Here is a 17,334-nt window from a genome sequence, read left to right as displayed (position 1 = left end):
AATTTTTTTATGTTTGATTTTTTTCCAGTGTCAGAAATGCAATATTACTATCATAACAAAAATATATCGTTAGCATTCAATAAAATACAAAGTCATTAAATAAAAAGATATTGCATATTATAATTGTTCCTTACGTGTTTTGATGTTTTTAAAATATCTTCAATCGCGACTTTTGAAAAAGAACTCATTCTCAACATAAAAAGTACAAGCATCATTCATATAATCGTCACCCAAATGATTACGCAAATCCGACTTCACATGCTTCATTGAAGAAAAATATTTCTCAAACGATAGACCAACAGGTATTGGTTGTTGGCGATGGTTGAAACCTTGAGGCGAACGGCAAAGGTGATGAGGCAATAGTCATCTGGTCGACAGAAAGAAGCTGATCGGTTGCAGAGTCGATGGCCGATCTTTTAATTTGTTCATTTATTTATTTTTTATTTAACTATTATGTTTAAGAATGCTAATTGGGTTGGGCTATTGACCCATTCTATGAGTGTTTTGGGCTTATACACACACACACACACACTATATATATATATATATATATATATATATATATATATATAAGACAAGGGTAAATTAAGACACTTGAATTTAAGAGTTTTACAAATTATAATGCATAAAGTATATGTCTTAATAGGGTTAAACTTGTCTTTTAAACATAACATAACTTATCCACCTTACAAGTTTACCCCCTCATCTTTAACCATATTATCTTTTTAATTTTAATTTTACACTAACTTCCCACCCATGATTTTTAAACAACAATAAAATTTTCATACGTTAATATTTTTGTAGAAAAATTGCATCATAAAAACAAACATTTTATTCTCTTTAATTTGAATATGATATTGTTATAATTTTTCAATTTTAAACAAATTAATATGTTACGTAAGGGCGTTCAATGACGATTCTGATGGTTTTTAAGTTAAACTTGTGAGCCTAGCGTTAGTATCATTTTTTGTCGTCCAAAACCAAAACATAACCATTGAAAATTGAAACCAAAATGTTACTTACGGTATGGTTCCGGTTTGGTTTCACAATTTAAGCTATGATAATAAATGTTCTTTAAAATAATTATTAATTTAATCGTAACATCAATCCTAACTAAGCATCAACAAAATATGATAACTTAGAAGATCATAATATGAAGAATGATAATTTTAGCCACATAAATAGAAGACCTAGGACGCGAAATAATAATAAGAACAAAGAATACTACATATCATAGTGGAATTAGATTAATATAAAGTTTTTATATCCAAAATTACCTATATTTAAAAACACTTTGTTCAATTGTATTTTAACTATATTTAATATATATAAGAAAACATATCTAATACTAAATAATAAATTTATATCTATACTATATATAATGCATGAGACAAGGCTAAATTAAGACACTTGATTTTAAAAGTTTTACAAAATATAATGCATAAAGTACATGTGTTAATAGGGTTAAACTTGTCTTTTAAACATAACATAACTTATCCACCTTATAAGTTTACCCCCTCATCTTTAACCATATTATGTTTTTAATTTTAAACTAACTTCCCACCCATGATTTTTAAACGACAATAACTTTTTCATACGTTAATATTTTTGTAGAAAAATTGCATCATAAAAACGAACATTTTATTCTGTTTAATTCGAATATGATATTGTTATAATTTTTAAATTTTAAACAAATTAATATATTACGTAAGAGCGTTCAATGCCGATTCTAATGGTTTTTAAGTTAAACTTGTGAGCCTAGCGTTAGTATCATTTTTTGTCGTCCAAAACCAAAACTTAACCATTGAAAATTGAAACCAAAATGTTACTCACGGTATGGTTCCGGTTTGGTTTCATGGTTTAAGCTATGATAATAAATGTTGTTTATAATATTTATTAATTTAACCGTGCCATCAATCCTAACTAAACATCAACAAAATATGATACCTTAGAGGATCATAATATGAAGAATGATAATTTTAGCAACTGACCAAAAGTAAAAATATCAACTATGAAACCACACCGATATCTGGTTTAAACTGTTTCATGGTTTTAAACCAAACCATAACCATGAACACTTATAAGTGTTATGTGATTAACATGGTCCATGCTCAAACACCCGCCGTATCGCGCGGGCACCTGGCTAGTGTGTGTGTGTGTGTGTGTGTGTGTATAGGAAAATTATAGTTTGAAAACCCCTTTGAGTTGAGAAAACTCGCGAAAATCTTATGTAACATCGTTTTTTTGTTACATGTAATATATGTTGTTACATTTAATACAAAACATCGAAAACATAAAAAAAATGTTTTGCTATTTTTTTACATATATATATATATATATGGGGTAATAGGGTATTATTGGCCCATATATAATGTTTGTTAGTAATTTTTGTAGTTTTTTTAAAAGCTTTTTATATTTTATAAAAAGAATATTCATTACTAAAAAAAATATAATTAAACTTTTTATAATCAATGGGTTCGAATATACTTTTTTTAAAACGATACTGGATTCGTTCGCCAAAAAAGAATGGGTTCGCCCGTTAATTCAACACTATAGGTTATATACAAAACCGAAAAAGAACCGGGTTCGGCCGAACCCGGTAGTGGGAGTGTGGCTCTGCCACTGGGTATTCGGGGAAAAAAAATATCATGCCTACATGACAACATACGGAAACCGAAAACGCCTGAATATATATCTTTTGTTACTCGTATGGAACATATGAAATATCATAGACGCCCTACGATAATTTATGTGTAACTACATCATAACTTCAAACTTATTCTAAATCTTACTGAAACGGATATTGTAAATTAAGCATCCATAACTAAAAGGTAACTTATAACCTGAAACGTGATGATGTATTCCCGTTCTTACAACAACATTTATAATGTTCAGAAACAACAAACTTGTTTTTTTCGTAAGCACCCCTTACACATATATTAAACTATTATTAAGAAAAGAATTTCAGAAATAAGGGATTACTATCAACAGATGATATACTAGTCCTTTCTTATATTATATTTAAGGCGTGTTCGTTTCACGGACTTTTTTTAAAGGAATTGGAATTGGAATGGAATGGAATGGAATGTTTGAGAATCCCTATCATGTGTTTGATTGGTTAATATGTATTGGAATTGGGATTGGTTTCGAGCTGACATGAGTTTTCGCACTGGACGGGTTGTGTTTTGGTTTCCTTTGTTTCTTTTTGGCCGGTTTCGGAGCACTGGACGGGTTGGGTTTCGGTTTCCTTTGCTTCTTTTTGGTCGGTTTCGGAGCACTGGACGGGTTGGGTTTCGGTTTCTTTTGTTTGATTTTGGTCGGTTACGGATTCATTTTCGGCCTTTTGTTTCGTTGTGGTCGACTTTTTTAGTTTCATTTCTGTTCGGCGTCAATTTTTTTTGTTTCGTTTTGATCGATTTTTTCGGTTTCCATCAATTCGGTTCAATTTTGGTTTGTGTTTCGTTTTCGTCGACTCTCGGTTGGGTTCAAGTTTTTTTTTTTTTAAGAACGAGGGCAAAGACGGAAACGTTTTAGTTTTTTTACATTTTTCGTTTTTTATTTATATTTTGAGTTATGATTTTTTTATTAATTTTTTTGGAGGGTTTTTATTGTTAATAAGAAAATCCTTTATTTTCCATAACAATCCTTTAAAATAGGTGGGATTTTAAAATCCCATGAAATGTGGGATTTGATGGGATTTAGTTTCCATTCCCATTCTTTCATTTAATGAAACGAACATGTCAATTCATGGGATTTAAAATCCCATTCCTTAGAATTCCTTTCAAATCCTTAAAATGAACAGGACCTTATTGTTTATTGTTTAGTTAACAACTGTATAAAAATATATATATATTTTTTATCTTACAACTAATTTTTTATTAAGAACATCTCGTCATATTATAAGTGTTCGATTTAGTATTAGGTGCTAAACATGTATAATATATGAAAAAGAAAAAGTCACGAAAGTAACTATTTTTTGAGACTTGATTCACATCTTTAGACATGTGAAAGATTATTTACGTCTATAGCTTTGAGTTAAGTGAAACCGCTTTCATAAAAACTAAACTCTTATAGTCGCAAATCATTTCGTACGCAGACCACCACTTGTATGTGCTTTTCACTCGTGCATGTTTAGCAAATGTAAATTCTGTGATGAAATTTAATACGAGCTGATTCGCATAAGACTAGTTTTATTTGCTTATGGATGCTATTTATGACATGGAGTTGTCTTTAATTCATAACTTAATAATTCATTTAAGTTGGAACACATTAAGTTCGTACATTCTCTCCATTTAAAAGGTTAATAATATTAGTGTCTGTAAGTTGTTTTGACTTTATTAATTTAGGGACCAGTGTTAAAAGTATACTGCAATGTTGGTAGGTTATATTGTTTGTTCACCATTTCGAGACATAAATCGACTTGTATTTTTCTTCTGATCAAAAGCACTAAAACATCGGTTTAAAATTCGGAAAAAAAACTTAATGACGTTAAGTGTTTTTTAACGGAGATCCATTGAGAGATGATAGTTGAAAGGTTAGACCGTTGACAGTAATTTTTAAAGGTGAGATTATTATCGGTGAAAAATTGTTAAACAACTAGCAAGGCGTTTACTTGAGGTCTTCTCCCACAAGGCCTCTTTCTTGAGGTAAAACTTGCAATACATCCAAGTTGTTATGATACCAAGGTTGCATCATACATATTCTTTAAAACTGGTTGTTAACGCAAGACATTTTTAAGTTAGCAGAAGGCAAGCATGTTTGACTCTTAACAATATGTTTAACATAAAATGTTATTTAATTTGTACATATTTAGAAATGCACTTTTGATGGAAAGAAGAAATTATGCAATGCTATGTAGTTGCTATGTAATGCATAGTTGCTAGCCACAACAGTGTTTATATAATCAGATATAGGCCTATAAACGAACCGAACGTTCGGTGAACTATCGTGAACCGTTCGGCGGGAAGTTCGTTTATAAACGAACGAACATGAACAAAAAATTTGTGTTCGTTTAATTAAACGAACGAACATGAACGCATGTTCTGTTCGTTCATTTATGTTCATGAACGTTCGTTTATGTTTGTTTATTTATGTTCATTTATGTATTAATATTAATAGAAAATAATTAAATATTATCTGGATAGGTCATCTGCTTAAAAGTTTTATATTTGTTAATTTGTATTCATTTAAGTGTTTTCATTTAAGTTCGTTTATATTTGTGTTCATTTACGTTTGTTCATACATGTTCGTTTATCTTTGTTCAGTTATGTTAATTTAGATTTTAAACAAACAAACACAAATGTCCATTTTTAAATAAACGAACATGAACATAAATATTTGTTTGATTAAGTGTCCGTGTTCTTTTAAAGTTAAATGAACGAACATGAACATGCCCTTGTTCATGTTCATTCGATTTGTTTACAGGCTTTCATTATTCATATTGATGAATACATTGGTCTCAATCTCTAGGCTTTGCCGATTTTATTTATGTTCGTTTATGTTCGTGAACACATTAATTTCCTAAATGAACGAACACAAACATAAAATCTCGTTCGGTAAGTGTTCGTAAACCGTTCGTGAACACATTAATTACTTAACGAACGAACATGAACAAGACCTTGTTCGTGTTCGTTCGGTTCGTTTACAGCCATAATCAGATACTAGAAATATAATTGTTATGAATTCAACTCAAATGAACCCATACCACAACTATATATATATATATATAGAGAGAGAGAGAGAGGATTAGGTTTATTTCAGAAGTGTTTCTTTTTACGAGAAATGCGAGAAATGAATTCGACCAATCACATTTTTTCTTTTACTTTATCATTTATTTAATGGCAAGGGTGTTATAGTAAAAGATCATGTGTTTTTTCATATTTGGTATGTCATAATTTATGGAGAAATTACATTTTTTTATATTTTTTAATATATAGTTAAATCAACCAATGTTGAATTCTTGATTTTTTAGTCAAATTCAATATTGTCGATTAATCCATATTATTTTTTTTATTCTCCTAATTTGAATTTCATATATTTGTTCAGATAATAGTTCCAAAATTCAATAGCCCTGATAATTACACAGAGTACTTAAATGAACCTACATAGTACATAAATGAACCTACACCTAAATATAAATGCACACACACAATTAGAAATACCACCGACAAAGTATATATACGAACGTACGGAGTACATAAATGAATCTACATACGATAAAAAAAATTACACATACACAGTACATATATAAACCTATACAGTACATAAATGAACATACAGATGATAAAAATTTATACATACACAATTTGAAATACCATATACACAGTACATATACGAACCTACATAGTACATATACGAACTTACACAGTACATAGTACATAAATGAACCTACACACGATAAAAATTAGACATACACAATTAAAATGCCACATACATAGTACATATATGAAATTACATTGATACAACGTTTAATATACTTAATTCCCGTGTGCATTTTATTTAACATTTTATTAGTTTATGTTCGGTTTCTCGTAAGATTTGTATACTACTAATATATTTTTATATTTTAGGTTTCAGGTTTGAATTCCGATGAAAAGAGGGCGAAAAAGGAGCAAAAACAAGCCGAACCGGAGAACCGACGCATCAGGAAACGAACCGGACCGAACTAGGAGTGTGTCACACCCGGCCCTGAGCGGCGGAAACAGCCGGGCGCGCGCGAGTGGGAATTGATACTTAAGCACGGGCCATTGCAAACATTCAAAGTAAGATTTTCATTGCGCATGAAAAGTTTAATACAAATACATTACATTGTTTATAAAAACATCCAAGTATAAAAATTGTTGAAGATTTCCACGCCATATCCCCATGCGCGGCGGGAACAACCACGCGCATCGAAGGGATAGAACTAAAATCTTCCAAAAAGCTAGTTTAGATGTTCAGCGTGAGGTGCTCTAAGTGTGACTCCATGCGCTACCTAGTTATCTCCTGAAAGACACGTAAAAACATTTGAATCAGTATAAACTGAGTGAGTTCACAAGTCTTAGTAACTTGATAAATCGTATTGCATCATAATCTTGATACAAATCATTCTGAAACATAATTCTGATAGCATCATTAAAACACATGCTTGGTAAAACATAGTTATATCAACATATTCTGATAAAATCGTTCCGCGGTTTACGCGCAAACATTTCTGGGAACTGTGCTCGTCTATGCAAAGTGGTGCTGCCACTACGAGCTAAAATAAGTAATACCGTCCCGCGGGTTACGCGCGAACGTTTCAGGAACATGTGCTCGTCCATGCAAAGTGGCGCTGCCACTACGAGCTAAAATAATAATTCCGTCCCGCGGGTTACGCGCGGACGTTGTGCCGGAAAACAAGGCGCTCGTCCATGCAAAGAGGCGCGACCCCTACGAGCGGGCTCAAACCCATAGTACTGCCCCATGACCATACTAGGCACTCGTCCATGCAAAGAGGTGCGACCCCTACGAGTGGGTGGATCAAACCAGCAGTCCCTACCCTTAGAGTTCCAATGGTAAAGTGATCACTTACTCGAGTTCTAGCGCACATACATCGAAAACCTTAGATAACCGTTTGCATTACTCATCATGAAACATAACTTAAACTCATAATCGCTTGCATAGCTTGTAAGTATACCATGATAAACATTATTTAAATACGTGTCCCTCGCCCCGAAAACAGTTTAAAAATAGTGAAAACAGTGAAAATAGGGGCTGTGAGACTCACCTGTGGTTCTTGTTAAGGGATTAATCGAGATTCGGGTTTTCTTGGTGTTGGCCCCGGAATCGAAGGTCTAGAATACGATTAAATAACAAGAAGTATATATATTAAGATCAAGAAATAGGAGAATATGAGGTTTGGAAAGTAGATCTCAAGTTTATAACCTCGGCTTACCTAGTAACTGGGACGGAATCGAAAATAACGGATGCTCGGGAGATGATTAGTGCAAGTTTGCAGTTCTTTGGAGTGTGTTTTGAGTGATAATTTAGGTTACATATTTATAGGCAAACTCAAGGGAACACAATCCCTTGCTTTAGGGGATTGAAATCTTTTCATATCTAGGTGTAATGATGATAAAGTATGGAAATTATTATTGTTTATTGTTTACTTATAAGTGGAGGAGTGGACAAAAGATCTTGATTTGATTTGGACAGGACATGCAGGTCTGGGGTTGGTGAGAATAGGGTGGCTGACAGTTGACTTTTCATGTTACAGTGTGCTTTTTCAGGTACTTTTGTCAGTGTACAGTAAAAAGTGGAAAAATCTCTGAAACACGCTACTGTTTCCTTTTGGGCGGGAGTAATCTCCTTATGTCTGGAGAATAGACTAAGTGTTCTGTGCGCATCACTTTGTGCGCATAGCTTTCTGCGTGTAGGACATTTCTTTGCTGCGGGTAGGTGCGTAACCTTCTCGCAGTTGGGGATATTGAGTTTCATTTGTAGATTCTCCAGGTGGTCTTGGTATTTCAACATAGTGATCAGTCATGTTGAAGTCAATTCCATCTTGGAGCTTCAGACAAACTAGCTCTCAATGTTCCCGCCATGCGGGGAGGTTAGTTCCCTTCCGCACGCGCATAAACGATGTAGGATGCACCCGCCTTAGCATCATGCGGGATGGTCAACCCATAGACAACATAACGTTTAAGTTACATGAAAACATAAAGCCAAAACATTCACGCATGGCGCATATAACATAGGCTCACGCTGGTTCTTAACATGGTGCGCTCGCGCAGTTTGCACATAACAAATGCACGCGCTGACTAACATGGCGCGCTCGCGCAGGGCGCACATAACAAATGCACGCGCTGACTAACATGGCGCGCTTAATATTTACAATCACCTAATTATTAGGTTGATTACTTAGTTTATAGGATTGAGAAATTTACCGGGTGTCACATTCTCCCCCTGTTAAGCGAATTTCGTCCCGAAATTTAGGAGACGTTGCTGGCAGAAGCCATGCTCTGAAAGAGGTGTGGGTATTTCTTGCGTATTTGGTCTTCTCTTTCCCAAGTGAATTCAGGCCCACGCCTCGAGTTCCATTGAACCTTTACTAACTTGATTTTGCTCCTGCGTAACTTTTGTTCTTTCCAATCGGTTACTGCTATAGGTTCTTCTACGAAGTGCAGCTGTTTGTCGATGTGAATCTCTTCCAACGGCAAAATCAACGTTTCGTCAGATAGGCACTTTTTGAGGTTGGACACATGAAACGTATCATGAACTCCACTGAGTTCGGCGGGTAAACGGAGTTTATAAGCAACCGGACCGATCCTTTCCAGGATCTCGAATGGTCCAATGAAGCGCGGATTCAACTTTCCTCGCTTGCCGAAACGGGGGACTCCTTTCCATGGAGAGACTTTCAACAGTACTCTATCCCCTACTTGAAACTCTAATGGTTTTCTTCGCACATCTGCGTAGCTCTTCTGTCTGTCGCGCGCTGTCTTAAGGCGATCCCTTATCTGAAAAATCTTGTCTGTTGTTTCTTGGATCAATTCTGGACCAGTCATTTGCTTGTCACCTACTTCAGCCCAGCACAGTGGGGATCTACACTTGCGCCCATACAAAGCTTCGAACGGCGCAGCCTTAATGCTTGTGTGATAGCTGTTGTTGTAAGAAAATTCAACCAATGGGAGATGAGTATCCCAGCTACCTTCGAAATCGATTGCGCACGCGCGTAGCATGTCTTCCAATGTCTGGATTGTTCGCTCGCTTTGCCCATCCGTTTGAGGATGATATGCCGTACTCATGTCAAGACGAGTACCTAAAGCCCCTTGTAACGATCTCCAAAACCTTGATGTGAATCGACTATCTCTATCAGAAATGATGGACACTGGGACTCCATGCTTTGAAACTACTTCTCGAATATACAGTCGGGCTAACTTTTCCATCTTATCGGTTTCCTTGATCGGCAGGAAGTGCGCTGACTTAGTTAGCCGATCCACAATAACCCATATTGTGTCATAACCCCCAGGTGTCCTTGGCAGTTTGGTGATGAAGTCCATAGAGATTTGTTCCCACTTCCACATGGGAATTTCTGGCTGTTGAAGCAACCCTGATGGTTTCTGGTATTCAGCCTTTACCTTCGAACACGTCAGGCACTTACTGACATACGTCGCGATGGCGCCTTTAAGATTGGGCCACCAATACAGCGTTTTAACATCTTGGTACATCTTGTCTGCGCCAGGATGTACGGAATACCGCGTCTTGTGAGCTTCGTTCAATACCTGCTCGCGCAATCCTCCCTTGAGAGGGACCCATATGCGGTTAGCGAAATATAGATTGCCGTTCTCTTTAAGTTCCAAATTCTTAACCATACCCCCAAGGCATTCGTTTTTAACAAACTCTGGTTTCAAGGCTTCTTGCTGAGCGTCTCGGATGCGGGTAGAGAGATCTGCGTGAATGGTCAACCTTAGAGCCTTGACTCGTAGCGTTTTTATTCGCTCCTTCCTACTTAGCGCGTCTGCTACCACATTCGCCTTTCCAGGGTGGTACTTAATCTCACAATCATAATCGTTCAACAACTCCACCCATCTTCGTTGCCTCATGTTTAAATCCTTTTGATCAAATATATGTTGAAGGCTCTTGTGATCCGTAAAGATTATACACTTTGTACCATAGAGGTAATGGCGCCAAATCTTTAGCGCGAAGACAACCGCTCCAAGTTCTAAATCATGCGTTGTGTAGTTCTTTTCATTGGTCTTGAGTTGGCGTGAGGCATACGCTATGACTTTGTCTCGCTGCATAAGGACACATCCAAGTCCCTGATGTGAAGCGTCGCAGTAAACAACAATGTCATCCATCCCCTCGGGCAAAGACAAAATTGGCGCACTACATAACTTCTGTTTCAACATTTGAAATGCTGTTTCCTGATTTTCGCCCCAAACAAACTTCTTGTCTTTCTGAGTTAGCGCGGTCAGAGGTAGAGCTATTTTGGAGAAGTTCTCAATGAAGCGTCGATAGTAGCCAGCTAGTCCTAGGAATTGCCTCACCTCAGTTGGGGTTTTTGGCGCTTCCCAGTTTTCGATGGCCTTGACTTTGGAAGGATCAACGTGAATTCCTTTCTCGTTTACAACGTGACCGAGAAAGTGAACTTCTCTAAGCCAAAACTCGCACTTGGAAAACTTCGCATACAACTTTTCTTTCCTCAACAATTCCAAAATCAATCTCAGGTGTTGCTCATGCTCGGCCTTGGTCCGTGAGTAAATCAGAATATCATCTATAAACACAATCACAAATTTGTCCAAGTATGGTTTGCACACGCGGTTCATCAGATCCATGAACACAGCCGGCGCATTAGTTAGCCCGAAAGGCATCACTAAGAACTCATAATGGCCGTATCTAGTTCGGAAGGCTGTTTTCGGCACATCTTCCTCATGGACCCTAAGTTGGTGGTATCCTGACCGTAGATCTATCTTCGAATAATAACTGGATCCCTGCAACTGGTCAAATAAGTCGTCAATCCTCGGTAAGGGGTACCGATTTTTGACTGTCAGCTTGTTCAGTTCCCTGTAGTCAATACACATTCTGAACGAACCATCCTTCTTCTTAACAAACAGTACTGGAGCTCCCCAAGGTGAAAAGCTTGGGCGTATGAAACCCTTATCCAATAGTTCCTGTAACTGATTGGATAGCTCTTGCATCTCAGATGGAGCTAGTCGATAAGGCGCTCGAGCTACTGGCGCAGCTCCTGGGACTAAATCAATACGAAACTCGACTTGTCGCGGCGGCGGTAATCCGGGCAAATCTTCAGGAAAAACTTCTGGAAATTCGCGCACTACTGGTAAGTCTTCAATTCTTCGCTCATCTCCTTTCTTCTCTACGACATGCGCCAGGAAGGCGTAGCACCCTTTCCTTAGGCACTTTCGCGCCTTTAGGCACGAAATCAGTTTCGTCGCAACTCCCCTTCTTTCCCCTTGAATTACCAAGGTTTCTCCGTTCAACAGTGGGATCCGAACCTGCTTCTCATGGCAAATAACTTCCGCGCGGTTCTCGACTAACCAATCCATACCTACCACAATGTCAAAACTTCCCAAGTCTATTGCCAACAAGTTAATATTGAACCCGTGACTTCCCATGACTATAACACATTGTTCAGTTCTTTCGTTCGCGCATAACTGCCTACCATTGGCTAGTTCTATAGTATAAGGCGTGTCTAGTCTACTGGTTGCTAGGCCTAGGGAGTCTTTAAACTCGGCGGATATAAAACTTAGGTCAGCGCCAGTATCAAATAAGACAGATGCAAAATGTCCGTTAAGCAAAAACGTACCGGTTACCACATTCGGCTCTTCTTTAGCTTCGCCTGCGCCGATCACAAAAGCTCTCCCGCGAGCTTGGTTCCCCTTTTGCGGGCAATCCCGACTAAAATGCCCTGGCTTCCCGCATGCGTAGCAGTTGTCGCTTGCTCCAGCTTCTCTGATACGGCAATTCATCGTCTTGTGCCCTGGTCTGCCACATTTGGCACATTCGATTCTTGCGCATTCACCCTCGTGGTGATACTTGCATTTGCTGCACCATGGGCGAGGCCCGCTGTATCCTTTTCGTGGTGGCTCCGCGGCCTGAATCGCGTAAACCTTTGCGCTTTCCTGCTTCTTGAACGGTGGTTGCTTGGAGTCAGACCCTCGGTGGTGAGAGTTCCATTTCCTTTTGGGATCAGAGGTTCGCTGCTCGATTCCGCGCGTAGTCAACATACCTGCACGGATCGTATCCCTTGTAAGGGTAATGGCCCGCGCTACCGCCTCATCAAAGGTTGGAGGCGCTGCGGCGTTGAGCGGAACCCTAACAACAGGAGGTAACCCAAAAATATACCTCTCGATCTTCTTTTCCTCCGTGTTTGCCATGTCTGGCACCAACTGGCAAAGTTCGTTGAACCGGTTGTTGTAGGCGTCGATATCCGTTCCTACCATGGTGTGGTTCCAGAATTCCTGTTGTAGACTCTGGATTTCTGCGCGAGAGCAGAACTTCCTCATCATCATCTCCTTCAGTTCCTCCCAGGTCTTGTGGAGAGCAACTTCTCGCCCCAATGTTTTCGTTTGAAGCTTCCACCAAGACGAAGCTGCCTCTTGGAACATGCAGGTCGCGTAAAGGACCTTCTGGTTCTCACTACATCCGCTAATGGAGAGAACTGTCTCCATCTTGTCAATCCAGTTGTAGAGCCCAATGGCCCCTTCGGTTCCCTTGAATGGCCAAGGCTTACAGGCCATGAATGTCTTATAGGAGCATCCTTTGTCCAAGGCTCCTGATTCGGGTTCTGGGGTCTCATTCTGACGACCCTGACTTGATTCGGCCTTGCTGGCCTCATGTGTCGCAATCGCTTGCGCGATTATTTCCGCGAGTTCCTCGGGTGTCATGGTAATTCCTTTGGCTTTAGTTGGAGGCATTCTTGCTTTAAAAGAGTGAAAATATATCAAACTTAGCGCATGTACTCTGAGCACATAATGTTATCATTATTTACTAGACAGTGTGACCCGTGTTCCTAAGTGTGTGTATAGTTTCTTTTGAAAATATTCTTTGAAAAATATTTCATGCGATTCCCCAACGGTTATAGTCTAGGTTAAAACTTCTTTTCCTAGTTCGCTATAACCAGTGCTCTGATACCAATCTGTCACACCCGGCCCTGAGCGGCGGAAACAGCCGGGCGCGCGCGAGTGGGAATTGATACTTAAGCACGGGCCATTGCAAACATTCAAAGTAAGATTTTCATTGCGCATGAAAAGTTTAATACAAATACATTACATTGTTTATAAAAACATCCAAGTATAAAAATTGTTGAAGATTTCCACGCCATATCCCCATGCGCGGCGGGAACAACCACGCGCATCGAAGGGATAGAACTAAAATCTTCCAAAAAGCTAGTTTAGATGTTCAGCGTGAGGTGCTCTAAGTGTGACTCCATGCGCTACCTAGTTATCTCCTGAAAGACACGTAAAAACATTTGAATCAGTATAAACTGAGTGAGTTCACAAGTCTTAGTAACTTGATAAATCGTATTGCATCATAATCTTGATACAAATCATTCTGAAACATAATTCTGATAGCATCATTAAAACACATGCTTGGTAAAACATAGTTATATCAACATATTCTGATAAAATCGTTCCGCGGTTTACGCGCGAACATTTCTGGGAACTGTGCTCGTCTATGCAAAGTGGCGCTGCCACTACGAGCTAAAATAAGTAATACCGTCCCGCGGGTTACGCGCGAACGTTTCAGGAACATGTGCTCGTCCATGCAAAGTGGCGCTGCCACTACGAGCTAAAATAATAATTCCGTCCCGCGGGTTACGCGCGGACGTTGTGCCGGAAAACAAGGCGCTCGTCCATGCAAAGAGGCGCGACCCCTACGAGCGGGCTCAAACCCATAGTACTGCCCCATGACCATACTAGGCACTCGTCCATGCAAAGAGGTGCGACCCCTACGAGTGGGTGGATCAAACCAGCAGTCCCTACCCTTAGAGTTCCAATGGTAAAGTGATCACTTACTCGAGTTCTAGCGCACATACATCGAAAACCTTAGATAACCGTTTGCATTACTCATCATGAAACATAACTTAAACTCATAATCGCTTGCATAGCTTGTAAGTATACCATGATAAACATTATTTAAGTACGTGTCCCTCGCCCCGAAAACAGTTTAAAAATAGTGAAAACAGTGAAAATAGGGGCTGTGAGACTCACCTGTGGTTCTTGTTAAGGGATTAATCGAGATTCGGGTTTTCTTGGTGTTGGCCCCGGAATCGAAGGTCTAGAATACGATTAAATAACAAGAAGTATATATATTAAGATCAAGAAATAGGAGAATATGAGGTTTGGAAAGTAGATCTCAAGTTTATAACCTCGGCTTACCTAGTAACTGGGACGGAATCGAAAATAACGGATGCTCGGGAGATGATTAGTGCAAGTTTGCAGTTCTTTGGAGTGTGTTTTGAGTGATAATTTAGGTTACATATTTATAGGCAAACTCAAGGGAACACAATCCCTTGCTTTAGGGGATTGAAATCTTTTCATATCTAGGTGTAATGATGATAAAGTATGGAAATTATTATTGTTTATTGTTTACTTATAAGTGGAGGAGTGGACAAAAGATCTTGATTTGATTTGGACAGGACATGCAGGTCTGGGGTTGGTGAGAATAGGGTGGCTGACAGTTGACTTTTCATGTTACAGTGTGCTTTTTCAGGTACTTTTGTCAGTGTACAGTAAAAAGTGGAAAAATCTCTGAAACACGCTACTGTTTCCTTTTGGGCGGGAGTAATCTCCTTATGTCTGGAGAATAGACTAAGTGTTCTGTGCGCATCACTTTGTGCGCATAGCTTTCTGCGTGTAGGACATTTCTTTGCTGCGGGTAGGTGCGTAACCTTCTCGCAGTTGGGGATATTGAGTTTCATTTGTAGATTCTCCAGGTGGTCTTGGTATTTCAACATAGTGATCAGTCATGTTGAAGTCAATTCCATCTTGGAGCTTCAGACAAACTAGCTCTCAATGTTCCCGCCATGCGGGGAGGTTAGTTCCCTTCCGCACGCGCATAAACGATGTAGGATGCACCCGCCTTAGCATCATGCGGGATGGTCAACCCATAGACAACATAACGTTTAAGTTACATGAAAACATAAAGCCAAAACATTCACGCATGGCGCATATAACATAGGCTCACGCTGGTTCTTAACATGGTGCGCTCGCGCAGTTTGCACATAACAAATGCACGCGCTGACTAACATGGCGCGCTCGCGCAGGGCGCACATAACAAATGCACGCGCTGACTAACATGGCGCGCTTAATATTTACAATCACCTAATTATTAGGTTGATTACTTAGTTTATAGGATTGAGAAATTTACCGGGTGTCACAGAGTGAACTGGACCAGACCGGACCAGGTGCCCCCTAGGCCGGAGCGCCGTGCAGCCAAGGGGAAGACGGCCGTCACGCGGCGCGGCGGTGGCCATTCCAGAAGCTTCCAGTTCGTTAGCCGACTTACGTATTTTTGGACACCTATTTCCTATATAAAAACCTCTAAACTCACCCTTAAACATGACCTGAATACCCCAGTCGGCCAGGATGAATTTGGGAGCTCGAGAGAGGATATTTCCGAGGGTTTGAAGGCCACGAATTAGCCGGCGAAGTGCTTAATATTCAAGGACGAAGACTCCGGGTTTTATCGACTTTAATCTTCCGTTCTTATTTATTTTCGCCATGATTACGTTTTTCATTGTTTTGTTTTACTTTAAGATGCTAGGCTAAACATTATAGACTGCCTAGGCTTATGATGAACCTACTTTGATGTTGTGTTTTGATTTGGGATTTATTTATCGTTATGGTTTTATGATTTAGTAAAAGGTTTACTTATATTAAATTGATGCGTATGGATATTTAGGATTGTTTGATTAATTATTATTATTCCATAGTTACCTTGATTATTGTTTGTCATTATGATAGGTTGCTATTATGTCAATTACTTTGTGTTCTTGATTATTTTATGATTGATTTGCAATAAGATCATAGGAATAATAATTACTAATTAAAGTGCACTACTAACCTAAATCTGTAAAGTGCTAGGTTATTGATAGGTCTTTATTATTTGAACTTGCTAGATTTAATTCTTCGTAAGGAGTTCGTCTAGGTTTGATTATTTAATTATTGTCTATCGAGTCAATTGAATATATTAGACCGCCTTTGATTTCCGCGCTGTAATGAAGGACTTCGTATAAAGGAACTAAGTCATAAATAATTAGGTGACCGTAAGGAAACTTGATTTTTAATAATGGTGTGCGTTAAAATCTATTAGAAACCCATAGGTGTCTCTTGAGAAGGGTCAGGGGTCATGTTCGGGTTTTCTCTTAGGTGTCTATTTTACGATCCCAGTCCATAACTAAATATTTTCCCGATTAAGTAACAACAGAAATTTAGGGGATTCTAACCTAGGTAGTTATCTCGTCATCATCTGAATTAAGTATAGGGTTAAGTTGTTTTTAAGTCTTTAGTTTTATTAATTAGTTTAATTTTAGTTTTTAGTAAACCCCCCTTTTTTAAGAAATAATAATAAATAAATAGTCGTGTTTGTAGTTGAGTCTAATTTAGCTAGTTAACGTAATTAAAAGAGTCTCGTGGGTTCGATATCCGGACTTACTTAGCTGTACTAGAGTCGACCGGTTCACTTGCCGGTTAGTAGTTTAGTTAAGTTTAAGAGTCTAGAATTTATTACTTAGTGTCTAGATTAGCGTGTTTTTATATAACTACTTTTAGCACATCATACATACTACAAAATAAACTTTTTTTTATTACATTAAACAAACAATTTATGTATCCGACAAAAATTTTTATATCA

This window comes from Bidens hawaiensis, unplaced genomic scaffold (genome assembly GCF_021521415.1).
Source record: "Bidens hawaiensis isolate Kalapana, Puna unplaced genomic scaffold, B.hawaiensis_p1.1 tig00046629_1, whole genome shotgun sequence".
Taxonomy (NCBI): Eukaryota; Viridiplantae; Streptophyta; class Magnoliopsida; order Asterales; family Asteraceae; genus Bidens; species Bidens hawaiensis.
Note: the sequence above shows the minus strand (reverse complement) of the source record.